The 11,900-nt window shown below is 46.4% G+C and overlaps 1 protein-coding gene across 14 annotated transcripts in view; it reads left to right on the top strand.

The window, feature by feature from the left end:
• LIMS1 (LIM zinc finger domain containing 1) overlaps positions 1 to 11,900 on the top strand; it is a 63,989-nt gene that overhangs the window by 14,065 nt on the left and 38,024 nt on the right. The gene's annotated exons all lie outside the window — the stretch shown is intronic.

The raw sequence follows: 11,900 nt of genomic DNA on the forward strand, positions 1-11,900 counted from the left end.
TCTAGTGGGAAATGTCCCTGCCCATAGCAGGAGGGTTGGAACTTGGATGGGCCATAAGTTTCCTTCCAACAAAGCCATTCTGTGATTCCTCCACCTTCCTCCTGGTCACCGCTGCCCGTGCATCATGAACTGCAGCACTGGGAGCAGAGCCACCAAGCTCGGCGGTGCCAACACTGAGGCATGCATGGAGCAAGACTGGGGGCTGTAGCTGCTGCATGGGGGGTCCCACAGCCAAGCTCCCTCCATCCAGCACTGTGTTGAGATTTTTGTGGTTGTTTTTGTTTTGTTTTTTAAATAAAAACTTCCTCCGCATTTTTTTTCCTCTAACGTTGAGGGAAGCCAAATCATTTTTCCATGTGTGGTTTCAGATGAAAATGCTTTTCTTCCTCTTTTTCTTTCTGTCAGAAGAACTACTGGAAAAATTGTTGAGTATTATTCAAAAATGTTCCCCCCCCCCCAGGCTTTGGTCTTTACTTTGGACTGATGCCTCCTTTTTCAGTAGCAGATCAGAGCTACCGAAAAAGGCATCTGCTAGACAGGCAATGTTCGGTTTTAGAAATTAACACAGTACTCTTTTCATACTTGACTGAAAGGGAAGCACCTTATGCATAAACACAGGATTGGTCGTTGCACGTTCTTAATACTGTCATGATCTAGAAATGGTAATAAAATAGAGGCACATTTAGTTGGCACTTATTTCCTGTCCCAAAAGAATTTTGTTATGCAGTGTATTCAAAACGGCTTGGCATCCTTGCAGCTCTTTATTGCTTAGAAAGCAAGAAGGTTTTTGGAACTCCCTTCTTCATTGGAATACCTCATGCACAGAACTAATGTTCACTTTTTATTATGTGCAACATCTGTGGATTTTGGTGTCTTCTGCAAACTCTTATGTGCAAATAAGAGTGAAAGAAGTACATCAGAGATTTTCTGGAGCTGAATAGCTGCAGTACTTGCAGATAATTTATTTGTAAATGTTGAGTATTTATGGAAGTCCCAGTTAAAGCAGGTGTCTTCCTAGGGCTTATATATTCTTGATTTATTCCTATCATTATTATAAGTAAGTAATATACTATAAGGAAATAAATTAAAGAAAAAAAATGTAATTCTAGGATGAGTTCTGGTACGGCCCTTCCACATTTGCCCTATTTTTCACACACACACACACACACACACACACACACACACACACACACACAAAGATTGAGCAAATGAGCTCACACCTTACCTCATCTTGCAGGAAAAGTTAATGCTTACATGCTGTTCAGAGTACGTGACACGCAGCTGAACTTCATGACTGTCTTTATTTGCTTTTATTGCCATAAAACAGAAGAAGCTGGAATGTATGTCATCGGAGGAAGTACAAATGATGTAGCTAAAAACCACTGTGGATTAGCCCCGAATTTAGATATTAGTTTCTAACCACTTGTTAGCGGTACACCATCACAGCAATTCTTTATCTGAACAGGATCATTCTATGCATAACACACTTCTAAGATCCCTGTGAATGCTCCTTTTTCATGTTCTTTCCTGAAGGGTATGTGTCTGGAGAGTCATTTAAAACTCCTTTTAACAGAGCGGGGGGAAAAAAAAAAAAGTGAGAAATACCATACCCTGTTATTCTAGAAGTCTTGTGCTGTTTTTCTTTTGGTTATGTTTCTCCCTCCTTTCCTGATATTTCTTTTCCTGGAATATTTTATGGTGGTACTGGCATCAGAATTTGTGTTGTTGGCTGGTCCCAGGAGCAGATGACAATTGGTGTATCCACATGCCTATTTAATGAGAGGTGAGTGGTACTGAGGTGGTGGAATTGCAGGTTGGTGAAACTTGAGGTGATCCTCACTTTAGTCCCTGCCAAGAAAAGTAGGCTGCTGAGAGCAGCTGTTCTTGGGGATGGATTCTGGGGAAGTCAGGGAGAAATACAGCAGGGAATAGGGAACATGTAGAGACATGATCTTCCATTACCCAGCTCTGTTTTTCCTCTCCTGTCTCTTTCATAATTTGTCTGTAGATCTTCTCAGCTGGCCCCAGATTGAAGCTGCTGGGTCTCAGCAGTTGTCTGCTCATTGTCAGTAGGCTCTTGTCACATAGCGGCCATTCATAGAATCATAGAATGGCTTGGGTTGGAAGGAACCTCAAGGATCGCCAAGCTCCAACCCCTGCTGTCCTCATGTTGTTGAGCACAGAGGTCTCCAAGTGGAGTGCAGGGCAATGCGTTGGGGTGTGAGAAGAGAATGTCAGAACTTCAGTAATACGTGTAAATTATTTATAAATAAATAGGCGTGTGCTGGGGGCAGGGGGTATGTGATGGAAATAGTTTCATCACAGACCACTGCTGTAGCACATGCAAGCCTGCTCGTTTTCCTCCTTATTCGCTACCTGATGATGGCTCTGCTGAAATCAGCCCTCTGCAAACGCAGCCTTGCCCCAGCTTGCAGATGCTGGGTAACGTAATTAATCCCACAGGTAATTCGGCTGAATCCCACCCCTTCTCCAACAGAAGACGTGGCCTAAGAGCACGGGTCTGACTAAAGAAAAAAAAAATTAAAAAAAAGAGTGTTTCCAGCCTGTCCATTCATTGCAATTATTTTCAGTGCGTTCACGTGAGTTTGGTTTTTTTTTTTTTTTTTTTTTTCCCCTTTGAATGGAGGCTGGTGGTTTCCCAACTCAGACAAAAGCCCGTATAGGCCGTTTTCTTTCCCTAAACGAACGCAGCGTACGGGGCGCGGCGCCCGGCCCAGGAAGCGCTGTAGGCGGAGGGGCTGCAGCCGGGTGCCCAAACAAAGGCCGCGGGGCGGGAAGGCGGCAGCTGGCGCGCGGGCTCCCAGAGCGCAGGCCCGGCGGGGTTGTGCTGGGCGGGAGCCGTTGTTCCCGCCCGGCCGCGCCTCGGGCTTTGAATTCCAGTGCCCGCTCCTTCGCTGTTTGAAAAACGCTTCCCCGGCCCGCTTCAAATAATAAAATAAATTCTTACGGTGGTGTAGGAAATGAATGTGCCGGATGTCCCCTGCCCAGCTGTGTCCCCGCCCAGTGCTTTGAGAGCCGCGTTGCGAATACCAGCCCTGCTGACTGCGAACTCAGCGGAGGTCGGACCTTACCGCTCAAAAATGCTTTGCTCCGCAGTCCGAGCCCTGCAGCCCATCCCCCTTGCTCGAGTTCAACTGGTGTGGATTTTTCCTTTCTTTAACTCATGCTGGAGTTCTGACCTAGAAGGGGTGCTGCCCCTGCTGTAAGTTCCCAGGCTGCAAGCCGAGCCCCACAGCGTTTCCCAAGCTTACAGGGGTGCTTGGGGGAAATTAATTTAGGGACCATGAAATGCTCAAACACGGGCGTCAGGACTGTGCTTATTAGACAGAAACGGACAGTGGAGGATGTGATACATGGAATCATAGAATCGTTAAGGTTGAAAAAGACTTCTAAGATCATCTAGTCCAGCCAGCAGCCCATCCTCACCATGCCCACCTACCAAAACCCCCAGTACCATACCTATACATTTCCTGAACATCTTCAGGAATGGTGACTCCACCCCCTCCCTGGACAGCCTGTGCCACTGCAGCACCTCTCTTTCTGAGATGTTTTTCCTAATATCCAACCTGAACGTTCCCTCGCACAACCTCAGGCCATTCCCTCTCATTTTATTGCTAGTTACCTGGGAGAAGAGGCCGACCTCCCACCTTGCCACAGCCTCCTTTCAGGGACTTGTAGATATGATGTGATGCAACAGATCTCACATTTCCAGATGCTGGTTTTCAAAAAGTAAATGCCTTTTTTTATCGTGAGACAGTGAGCAGAAATCATTAAAATCAAGGACAAATAACTCCAACAATGCTGCCAGTGTCTAAACTGTCCCCGAAACCTCATCTCTATCAGATAGAAGCAGATCCTCAAGAGGAATGTCTTTACTGCCAATCACTGGCACCAAAACAGCACAGGTTCGCCAGCACCTCCAGCACTGGCTGCATGGCTGGAGCACCTGGAGACAGGCACCCAGACCCTCTGGGCAGTGCCTGGAGGAAGTCAGGTAGCACAGGAGGTTACTCACGGTGCACAATAACATACATAAAGTCAGCAGTCATCTGGAGAATGTGCCTCTGCCTTAAAACCCCTCTTTTTCCTACCTAAAATAATAAAAAACAGACAAAAAAGCTGCCAGAAGAATACAATTCTGAGGTTGCAGCATGTTTAAAATTCCACAGGTGGGGGAAAAAAGTAGTTTTTGTTAAAGGATGGAGTAATAGCATAGCTTGTCCTCTCTCTGCCCTACTTTGCTGTAATGAGTACAAATATTTTCAGGAGAAGAATGAATCAAATGGTAGTGGCAGCTTAGAAGGTTTGCATATAGCTACTGGCACGTTAAACAGACTCAATTGTCAGAGCTTTAAAATGTGTGGACTGTGTGTGCTGTATTTCTTCAAGCTGCCACTCGTAGTGTTTCCCAATAGCAATTACACCAAAGCTTTGCACCTGTGAAGTCCAGCATACGACTTTAATGGTAAACAATTGCTGACAGGTTTTTTGGTTTTGTCTTCTGAGGAATACCCTTTTGCTTCCGTGCAGTCGTGCCTCTCTTTTTTTGGCATGTAATCCTGCACCTTCCACCTGCACTGCTGTAAAAGCGCTGGTCCAGAAAATAAGTCCCTGGATAAGCCACTCAGTGAGGGAAGGAGGGTGATGGGCAAGGTCTGGAAATCTTTTTGGGCGATGGAGCTGGACAGGATGCTGGTATGATTGCTGCAGGTGTATGACTTCAGTGCTGCTGGCCTGAAGGGGTTCCTGAGAGTTAGTGCCCTGAAATGCAAGACAGACCCATGGATTAGATTGGGCTGGCCTGTGGAGAGAAAATATTCAGGCTGCCGTGACCTTCAGAAAGCATGTTGCTTGTATTTCCAGTAGGTTAGAAAGCCCCTCTGCTTGCAGAACACAAATCCTTATATGTCTTTGCACTCTTCATTTTCTCATCTTCCTAAATAGGGTGGGGAGAGGCCAGGAGCGGAAGGCAGCGCAGTGAGTGAGGTGGAAGAGTAAGCACAGAAAACTGTTACACACATGGTAGCAATTTCTGTTCTTGGTATACAAATACCCCAAACCATATGTAACAAAAACGTTCAGGGCAGTTTTACGTTGGCACGGATTTTTATATAAAAGCTGAGACTCAGCAAAGTACTTTACAGTCTTGGGAGGGATTGTATGGGGGAACGCTTGAAATTTTAAAGAGTGACTCACTGTATTTCCCCTCTGAACAAATAAGCCATTTCACTGAGCTCATCTTCGCTGTTCTGATATGTAGTGACTTGTTTTTCCCACTGCTGCTGCCTAAATCTGTCCCTCTAGTCTTTTTGTTAAACGTAAACTTGTAAATGATTTTTTATAATGCTGCAGTCAAAAAGTATCCCAGAAGATTTTAGCTGCAAGGATTCCCACAGACAGCTGAATTACAGCATCATCTCTGCAGCTCCTTAATCTAGGTGTGGAGCAAATTCCTCTTGAAAGGAACGCAGGCTTTGCACTCAGCAGGTGTTCTGGCTTGTCATCTTTTCCCCACACAGCTATTGATGTCCCAGCTTTCACTGCTGTTCTGTAGTGAGGAACAGCACTGTAGGTGGTTCCAAGGGCTGGGGCCAGCGAGTTCAGGAGTACAGTGTTTATAGGTAATGTTAGGTGTTGTTAGACTTTTGGATGCTCTGTAAGAGCCATGGCTTCAGTTTTACCTCATTGCCCCTTCCAAGGCATGCTGGAGGTAGGGCAGCCCGTTGACACTGTTGTAGGATTCAGTTTTGCAGCACGAGGCTCGCTCTGTGTGAAGCTTCTGTGCTTCCAGCTTCACACAGCTGGCAGTGAATGCAGCCCTGATCAGGGTGAAATGTGTAAATAAGTCCTTAAAGTAGATTCATCTTCTGCTCTTTCCTTGCCATTGCACAGACTTAACTTTCCATTTTGCATTAGATTTTGTCTACTTTCCCCTGGCTGCCATTGTTACTGCTTAATCCTTAATAGCAAAGTACAACAATAATCTTGAGAAATAATGCTTTTCTCAACATTAACGTCCAGCAGTGTGATACAGTTTCTGTAGTACTTTGGCTTAATAATATGGCTATGGTGCCAGCAGCAGCACAGACACCGCTGTAATGCTCATTAATGATGCTTCCTTAGAGCCCATATAAGAGGTCCCAGAGGGTGAGCAGAAGAGCAAATGTGTGAATGTGGTATTTATATTTGAAAAAGTTGACAAAACCAGACTAGTGGAGAATTAAAGTCCAGTCAGCCTAACTTTGCTAGCAGAGTATGGCTATAGTTAATACTTGGTGTATAACTACTAAGAGAATAGTGGAGTATTTAAAGAGAAGCTTGTATTTCTAAGAAGAGATGTTTTCAAAGCAGTCAGTATTCCAACTCTGACAGATGAGCATGGATAACAAGGAATGGGAGGGAATGAATGGGGGTTATCTGCTGCTGCTGGCTTGGACAAAATTCCACAAGCAAACAGGAGAGAGGTGTTCCCAAGCCATCGTGGTTAACTGTTGGACCACAAGCCCTGCACCTTCTCCCTCCCCTTTGCATCCACCCACCTTCTCCTGCCACTGTTTTTTTGCTTCCATTTGCAGAAGCATTGCTGCAACCACCTCATCTTCCTCATCTCCCCCTTGAAAGCTATACCAGTTTGGACTCTGTGCTGGGTCTCACCAGTGCTGGCTGTATTTCACACAAGAGGACCTTCCTGACAGCACCTTGCAGGAATTCCTGCTTTCCCATGTGCAGACAATAGTTTGATCATTGACCTGAGTGCAGGAGATGGAAGTCAGCTTGTGAAGCTCGCAGGTGTCCTTGCCTTGGAAGTGGTAGCAGCAGCCTTAGAGGGCACAGGAGAAGGATCCGGAATGGTCTTGGCAAGCTGGAGAGGGGGTCCATAATGAAGAGGCTGAAATTTCACCGAGAGAAGTGCTGAGTGAAGCACTCAAGAAGGAGAATTCAAATGGCTGCGGCATATCAAAAAGAGATCTGGATGAATGCTTAGCATTATGATGTGCTTGCACAGAAAATCAGTCTTATTTTGGAAATGTTGTATGTAAAATACAAAGGAGAGTTGACCTAGATTTTTTTTGAAAGGGCTGTGTATTCATCACTGGGACAGCCTGAGAGCAGTTCTGCCAGAGGAGGGTAACAGAGCGGCCTTGTTAAAGCCCAGAGGCAATTGAAAAGGACTGGAGAAAGCGCAGCTAGCTGGTGCACACTGCTGTGCTGAAATCTAGGGACAGTGATGCTTCCACGAGTGGCTTATCTGTTATGGTTATGTTTTAATGCGTCTGCAGACTCTGAGAGTGAATTAGGAGGAATATGATAGCCCTACCCAGGAATTAGAATTGCACTCCTCACTGAACAGCGTGTTCTGCAATGGCTCATCCCATAGAAAGGAGATGGTGCAGTCAGCAGAGGCAAAATGGGGACCCTGATGTGTCTCTGATGCATGTCACTTTAAGGATGACCTCTTTCCATTCTGGCCATGAGGATGCTGGTTTTAGGGGCTGGTTGATGCAGCCCTTGGCTTCATAAGTGAAGTTTTAACAGTAAGCAGGAGCAGGGATGGATTAAAAGCAGGCAGCTAAATGAACGTAAATGGCTTCAGGGATTCAGAAAGTATCTGGTGTGTTGTGTTGTGTTCGTTGGTTCTGAGGCAAAATCTGTTGTTTCACTCTCCTGCTCAACAAATGAAGCGCTGCTTCCACTTCTTCCAGGAACACATTGGTGGAAGGGTCAAGCCCCTCTGCTGTTACTGCTGTGCTTGTTAGAGAAGAGGAAGCTTTTGACAGCTCCCAGCACCGAATACTTCCTCTGATCAGCTGTTTCTGGTGCAGCAACAGCATTTTTTTCAGAAGCTGTGTTAAATATTGCAGTGCTCAGCAGGAGAGAAACGGGTGTCTGTCCTCTCATCATTTGAGAGCAAGCAGTATTTAACTGGCGCTATTTGTACAGCTGCAGTTTTAGCTTCTTGCCCATATCCAGGTGAGGCTGGTTCTGAGACCCAGCTTTGATTTGAAGGAATTCACCACCGTCCTCTGGTTGCAAGCAGACGTGGGACATGGAGTTAGTCTTTGAACGGCAGCTTTGACTGCACTGACAGACCGGAGTGCAAGGGAAACCGCGGGGGGGCCCATTTCTGGCTTTTAGTCCGGCTGTGCCTTCGGGATGTGTCACGATATGATGGAGGAGGGCAGCTCGCAGCATTGCGTGGCTCTCCGGCTCCACCTGCGGGGCCACAGCGGCTGCTGCGCAGGGTTCAGGGTAGGGCTCGGGAAGGTGCTTGAAAGGTGCCTTAAATGGGGATCGGTTCGGGCAAAGCCAAAGCAGGGCGGAAGCGGTGGGAGGGTTCGGTGTGAAACGAGGGAGGTGTCAAGTCGTTGTCAGGTTCTGTTGTGGTTCTCAGCACTGCAGCGGGGTGTAGGGACAGCTCTGAGAGTTGTCTTGACTTAGGGGTTCTAATTACCTCGTGTTAGACTGCAGCTCACATTCGGGTGATTGCTGAGATGTATGAAAGCTGTTTTCCAGTGGCAAGGGGAAGCACGATATGGATTCCAATTAAAAGGGAAGATGATTGCAGGCCTTGAGAGGACCAGGATCAGAAGGACCTGAAAAGGTGCACGGTACTGCTTTTACGAAGTTCTGCTCAATTCCAGCATCCCCACAGCCACTGTGGCTTACAGCTGCCCTCCTCTTTCCACACCTGCTGGAGTTACTCCCACCACCACCTTGGCAGGAGGGGAGATGCATGCCAGAATGCTTCTGCTGTGGGAACCTCCCACTTCTATTGAAATCATAGAATGGTTTGGGTTGGAAGGGACCTCACAGCCCACTCAGCCCCTTCTCTGCTATGGGCAGGGCTGCCCCCCACCAGCTCAGGCTGCCCAGGGCTCCATCCAACCTGGCCTTGAGTGCCTCTAGGGATGGGGCACCACAGCTTCTCTGGGCAGCTGTGCCAGCGCCTCACTGCACTCTCAGTGAAGAATTTGATCCTAACATCTAAACTAAACCTGCCCTCTTTTAGTTTAAAGCCATTCCCTCTTGTTCTGTCTCTATCAGGCCATATAAAAAGTCTGTCTCCCTTATGTTAATAAGCTCTCCTCAAGTACTGGAAGGCTGCAGTGAGGTCTCCCCAGAGGTATTTTTTCTGTAGGCTGAACAAGCCCAGCTCCCTCAACCTTTCTTCGTAGGAGAGATGCTCCCTTGTGCTGGGAGTGACATGTAGCCCTCATTCTACCTCAGCTGATTTCAATAACCCATCCACCCCAAAACCCGTCCTGTTCTGCTGAGCTGCATCAGCAGGAGGTGGTTACAGGAGGGTGCTGCTCCTTGGGGCTGGAGCTGGAGGTGAGGGGAGGAAGGAGTGCAGTAATGGGGAAGGAAGAGCAGGGGAACCTAAGAAGAGGAACTGTGCCCCGTCAGTGGTATAGAGTGGCTAGATCAGCTCAGCCATCTCATGCCCACACCCTCAGTAAACTGGGACAGCTGGGACATGGAGACATGCTTCCTTCTGCTTGTTTTGCCCAGGAAGTGGTGATCTGAGGGTGACAGGGCAGGCAGCTGCAGGGTGTGACTGTCTGGCTTCTCCGCCAGTCCCAGCACTGCAGTCACCTCCAAGACATCCTCATGGGGTGATGCCCAAACTGCCCGAGGCAGGGAGAAGGACACAGACCTGTCCTGGAGCAGCCGTGGGGACCTGTCCCCATCTATGTGCTGCTGTTAGAGTGCTGTTAACCCCAATTGTGTAGGCTCAGTCATGCAGCATTGGCTAGGACTGTTCTTGTGGCCCCGTGCTTCAGAGTGAACAAAACTGAAAAACAGACTTTACTCAGTCTGAATTCCTTAATAAGTGACTCAAACTTGCTTTAAAAAGTGTTTATTTAAAAGTTAACACACATTTTCCTAGTTTCTTTTTAATGATGCTTGGCATCTTCCTCTTAAGTCGTGTGGCTTTTGCAGTCATCATGAATCAACTCACTCTCCTCAGCTTCCTATGAAAGTGCATATGAGCAATGTATGAAGTAATATGCACTGCAATAGTGAGGCCTCTCTTTCATTCTGTAATGCAGCTGTTCCATGGTGATTTTCTTCACCCTCGATAACAACCTTGACATTCATCATGCTTCTTTTGAGAGACAAAGCTGTAGCTTGTCCTTTCTTCTAGGTTAGCAGCTGTCTACTGATAAATTTAATATGACTCTGCTGTTTTTGTGCTTGAAGGGCCTTCACTGGAAAAGATAAGAAGTTTATATGTGGAAGCACTATGTGGTGGTATAGGAAACAGCAGCTTGGAAAGATAACTTACATTGTTAATTTGCCCAGAGAAAAGGGTTAGTGATAAAGTGAAGTGGTCTGAAGACAAAAATAGAAGGAACGAAAGTCAGGGTGTAGGGAGACATGGTGAAGGGAAAGCAAATGTCGTGTCTGCTGGTGTGGAATAGCATTATTTGATGCATGCAATCAAAACATTTAAGGAAAGGTTAATGAGATGAATGCATTTTCTGACAAAGATCTTGTAAGGAATCAAACACTGTGCAAAAGAATTCAGAGATGCATTGAGCATTGCAGATAAATACACTGAAGTGTTCTAAGTACATCCCTGGAGGCGATCAATGCCAGGTTTGATGGGTTCTTGGGCAGTCTGATCTAGTGGTTGGCAACTCTGCCCCTGGTGAGGGAGCTGGAACGACATGATTTTTGGAGTCCCTTCCAACCCAAGCCATTCTATGATTTTATGATTCTATGATAAGTACGGTTTTAAATATCCAAATGGAAATTATTTCTGCGCTACCTTTAGGGCCACTGTCAGGTGCTTGTAGAAATGCTGGGTCTCAAAGCAGCACATCACTTTCTCCATTAAATACTGCTGTAAAAATCGGGCTGCCCTGCTTAGTTTCACTGCTTTGGAGCACCGAGGGCAAGCTGTCATGTTTTCCTGTGATATATTTTCTTTTAAGTTCAGTTTTCTAAAACAAACTAAAGAGGAGAGAAATGTTAGTAGTCTTGCCCATAAACACACAAAGTGATAAATACTTTTCTCAAGTAAGGAAAGAACAGCAATTTTCTTGAATTCCTGTATGAACATTATCAGATAATGTCTTGTAACCTCTATTGTTAATGAGGGGTTAAATGGCGTTAGGATAGTTAGATATTTGTGGATAGAAAATATGAAGCCTTTAAAATTGTTCTGCTCCCTCTGTCCAATGTAAATGGAAGAAAGCTACTTTTAGGCAGGTTGCACAGTATATGAGAACTGCATTTTTGTAATTTGTTCTCTGTAACCAGTCCCATGCCACAAGCCACTTAATGAAGAGCGTGTGGGCAGAATGCTGGCAGGTAGATCTGCTCTTGCATGTTTCCTAGAGCCGTGCTGCTGTGTGAGCCAAGCTTGGGAGTTCTGCCCAGCTGTGTGTCCTCTGTGGTGGCTGTGGCCTTGTGAGCCTTCTCTTTACACAGCTTTGGCCATTCTGCTTCTCTGCTTTAACAGGAGGTTGGACTAGATGATCCTCAGAGACCCCTTCCAACCACTGTGATTCTGTGTGATGTTGCTGCTTTAGCTTGTAAAGGATTGCATGGGGCCTTTGAAATGGTGTCAACAGATTCAGATCTCTGAATTGGGCTTATATTCATACTCCAGCAGTGCAGCTCAGCTCCTCTTCAGCCACATGGGTTGGTCTCACTAATCTGCTGTAGGAGGTGCTGATTGTTTTCTCTTCCCAGTTAGGCTGTGCCCAGTGCCAAGGCTGGCAGAGAAGGGCAGTGGTCTTCCAAGAAGTGGAGAGTGAAGCTGGCTTAGAAAAGAAGGAAATCAAAGGGTTTTCCTCATTTCTAAGCAGGTGTGAGAGTGAGGACAGAGGGGTTTCTCCTTCCATTTGACACTGGTAGAGGTTTTG

This window comes from Gallus gallus, chromosome 1 (assembly GCF_016699485.2).
Source record: "Gallus gallus isolate bGalGal1 chromosome 1, bGalGal1.mat.broiler.GRCg7b, whole genome shotgun sequence".
Taxonomy (NCBI): domain Eukaryota; kingdom Metazoa; phylum Chordata; class Aves; order Galliformes; family Phasianidae; genus Gallus; species Gallus gallus.